This window comes from Lolium rigidum, chromosome 5, assembly GCF_022539505.1.
Source record: "Lolium rigidum isolate FL_2022 chromosome 5, APGP_CSIRO_Lrig_0.1, whole genome shotgun sequence".
NCBI classification, from domain to species: Eukaryota; Viridiplantae; Streptophyta; class Magnoliopsida; order Poales; family Poaceae; genus Lolium; species Lolium rigidum.
Genome location: NC_061512.1, coordinates 251,365,839 through 251,370,211, shown reverse-complemented (window position 1 = coordinate 251,370,211; position 4,373 = coordinate 251,365,839).

Sequence of the window (4,373 nt, the reverse complement as noted above, 5' to 3'; positions counted from 1 at the left end):
TCTGACGTACTTGTGCTAGATCGGCAAGACCAGACTCGGCAGCGTCTGAGTGATACTGCGTGTGGAACTGCTCTTCCAACTGCTTCCAAGTCTGGATCGAGTTTGGTGGCAACGAGGTGTACCACCCGAAAGCCGATCCCGTGAGGGACCGTGGAGAAGTACCTCACGCGTAGTGGATCCGACACTGAAGCCGTTCCAAGCTGTGCCAAGTATCGGCTTACATGCTCGATGGAGCTGGAGCCATCCGTCCCGCTGAATTTGGAGAAATCAGGGAGCCGATACTTAGGTGGTAGTGGGACCAATTCGTAGTCGTCGGGATACGGCTTGGAATAGCCGATCGTCCTTCTTTTCGGCACCATGCCGAACTGGTCCCTCAGGATCGTGCTGATCTGATCCACGGTGCTGGCTGTAGGAGTAGAACTCTGAAGATTTGCCGGGGTGGCGTACTTAGCCAGCCACGCTTGTTTTTCCGATTCTGAGCCAACTGCGGGAGCTGCGCTCTGGAGGTTCGTCGGGGTGGCGTATTTTGTTAGCCACGTCTGCTTCTCAAGCTCTGTCGCTGACGTTCTTCCTGTCTTCCCGGAAGCCCCTGATGTCGCGGCCTGGTTTGTGAGAGCCCAGTTGCCGCAATCTGGCTCATACGTGCACACGTACCCGTGAGGGATCTCCTTGGGTGCCTCCTGCAAGAACTGGCAGTCGCTAGGATCACCGCCGATCTTGTATACAACGAACGCCGGTGAAGCCGGCACCTCTGGCGCTGCCAACGCAAATGGCAGCGGTGGACGGGACTGGAGTGGCAACTCCCCTTGATGTGTCCCGAGAGCTGGTCCTGACGGCGAGTATTGGTGCCTCATGATCTCCTGGATCACGCGAAGAGCGACACGCTCCAACGTGTTTACCGGGTTCTCGCAGTGGCGGTGTAGCGAGTGCCCCACCAAGTAGTTGATCTCCGCCGCAGGGACCTGGTGCGTTCCTCCGACGGGGCGAGAGGTCTATCCCATCTAGTGCACCGTTAGGCGAGAACCCCTTCCATCTGATGCCATGGGAACGGGTCCTGTGGAAAGAGCCGATGAGGTCGGCTTCGAGGAGTGCTTTGATCTCGTCATGCTTCTTCTTGAGCTCCTCGGTTAGGTCATCGTATGTGACTGGCGTGCCGTCCGCCATCTCAGATGTAGATGGCGATGTGGTTGATGTAGAAGCGTGTCCCACCGGCGTGCCGCGAATGTGTTGTCGTCGAAACCCACCGGCGGGTAGCGACGAGCAACACGAGTAGAGCCGGGAACAACTTAGGGCTTCGGCTGGCCCCGGTCCCTCCGAGCGACGGCCCGCAAAGCTTTCCGGGTCACACGTCCGATACCGATGCTAGGGCGTGCCACCCGACCTATACCTGGTCGGGAAGGTGATGGAGATGCCTCGCTTAGTTTCCTCGCATGGCATACACGTAAACATTAAATACGAGCCTCGATCGGCTCTCAGGTTGTCCCGTGAATCGGCTCATGGGAGCCGATCCACCCATGATTCGTACGAGGTGCACGAATATATGGTGGTCCCGCTTGATCAAGATAAAGCTAATAAGATCTACGACGATTTGGGGTTTTCACCGCATAATCGGAACATCCTACTCAGGATTGGGCCTCGCGGCCACGCACGGTGATCGTAAGCCGATCCTAGACAAGGCCTAAAAACCAACACGAGGTTGATCCCCGGAACATCCTGTCTAGGACTTGCGAACGACACCCTACGTGCCGCTGGATCCTCCAGCCCCTTATAAGGCCTAACTATTGCAGATATTAAACTAATCCTTGAAGAATCAAGGAGCAACCGTAACGGATCGAATCTACTAAATCGTGATCAAGCGGGGTGCCGCCCCTACACCTAAGTGAAGGAGATATGCCCTAGAGGCAATAATAAAGTGGTTATTATTTATATCTTTATGTTTATGATAAATGTTTATATATCATGCTATAATTGTATTAACCGAAACATTAGTACATGTGTGATATGTAGACAACAAGAAGTCCCTAGTATGCCTCTTAAAATAGCTTGTTGATTAATGGATGATTAGTTTCATAATCATGAACATTGGATGTTATTAATAACAAGGTTATATCATTATATGAATGATGTAATGGACACACCCAATTAAGCGTAGCATAAGATCTCGTCATTAAGTTATTTGCTATAAGCTTTCGATACATAGTTACCTAGTCCTTATGACCATGAGATCATATAAATCACTTATACCGGAAAGGTACTTTGATCACACCAAACGCCACTGCGTAAATGGGTGGTTATAAAGGTGGGATTAAGTATCCGGAAAGTATGAGTTGAGGCATATGGATCAACAGTGGGATTTGTCCATCCCGATGACGGATAGATATACTCTGGGCTCTCTCGGTGGAATGTCGTCTAATGTCTTGCAAGCATATGAATGAGTTCATAAGAGACCACATACCACGGTACGAGTAAAGAGTACTTGTCGAGAAACGAGGTTGAACAAGGTATAGAGTGATACCGAAGATCAAACCTCGGACAAGTAAAATATCGCGAGACAAAGGGAATTGGTATAGTATGTGAATGGTTCATTCGATCACTAAAGTCATCGTTGAATATGTGGGAGTCATTATGGATCTCCAGATCCCGCTATTGGTTATTGGTCAGAGTGAGTACTCAACCATGTCCGCATAGTTCACGAACCGTAGGGTGACACACTTAAAGTTGGATGTTGAAATGGTAGTACTTGAATATGGAATGGAGTTCGAATATTTGTTCGGAGTCCCGGATGAGATCCCGGACATCACGAGGAGTTCCGGAATGGTCCGGAGAATAAGATTCATATATGGGAAGTCATTTTATGTGAATTAAAATGATCCGGAAGGTTCTACGGAAGGTTCTAGAAGGTTCTAGAAAAGTCCGGAAGAAATAAGGATGGAAGGTGGAGTCCCAAAGGGACTCCACCCACCTTGGCCGGCCAATCTAAGGGAGGAGGAGTCCCAAGTGGACTCCCCACCATGGTGGCCGGCCACCCCACCAAGGAAAGGGGGGAGTCCCACTCCCCCTAGGTTTGGACACTTGGAAGGTTTTGGTTGGGGTCTTATTCGGACTCTTTGACCTAAGCCTTGGGGCTTCCACCTATATAAAGAGGGGAGAGAGGGGCTGGCCGGCCACTCAAGCCACCACCATGGCCGCACCCCTCAAGGGTGCCCTAGCCGGCGCCCCTCTCCCCAAACCCTAGCGGTCTCTCTCTCCTCCACCATATCCCGCACGCTTAAGCGAAGCTCCGCCGGATTTCTCCACCACCACCGACACCACGCCGTCGTGCTGTTGGATTCAAGAGGATCTACTACTTCCGCTGCCCCCTGGAACGGGGAGGTGGACGTCGTCTTCATCAACAACCGAACGTGTGACCGAGTACGGAGGTGCTGCCCGTTCGTGGCGCCGGAAGCGATCGTGATCAAGATCTTCTACGCGCTTTTGCAAGCGGCAAGTGAACGTCTACCGCAGCAACAAGAGCCTCATCTTGTAGGCTTTGGAATCTCTTCAAGGGTGAGACTCGATACCCCCTCGTTGCTACCGTCTTCTAGATTGCATCTTGGCTTGGATTGCGTGTTCGCGGTAGGAAATTTTTTGTTTTCTATGCAACGTTATCTTACAGTGGTATCAGAGCCGTGTCTATGCATAGATGGTTGCACGAGTAGAACACAATGGTTTTGTGGGCGTTGATGCTCTTGTTATCTTTAGTTTGAGTACTTTGCATCTTTGTGGCATAGTGGGATGAAGCGGCTCGGACTAACTTTACATGACCGCGTTCATGAGACTTGTTCCTCGTTCGACATGCAACTTGTATTGCATAAGAGGCTTTGCGGGTGTCTGTCTCTCCTACTATAGTGAAGATTCAATTTACTCTTCTATTGACAACATTAGTATCACCGTTGTGGTTCATGTTCGTAGGTAGATTAGATCTCTCTCGAAAACCCTAAACCACGTAAAATATGCAAACCAAATTAGAGACATCTAACTTGTTTTTGCAGGGTTTGGTGATGTGATATGGCCATAATGTGATGATGAATATGTATGATATGATCATTATTGTATTGTGGCAACCGGCAGGAGCCTTATGGTTGTCTTTAATTTTCATGTTGAGTAGTATTTCAAAGTAGTTGTAATAGTTGCTACATGAGGTGAACAACCATGAAGCCGGCGCCATGAACCTTGACGCTACGCCGACGATGATGGAGATCATGCCCGTTGATGATGGAGATCATGTTCGTGCTTTAGAGATGAAGATCGAAGGCGCAAAGACAAAAGGGCCATATCATATCACATATGAACTGCATGTGATGTTAATCCTTTTATGCATCTTATTTTGCTTA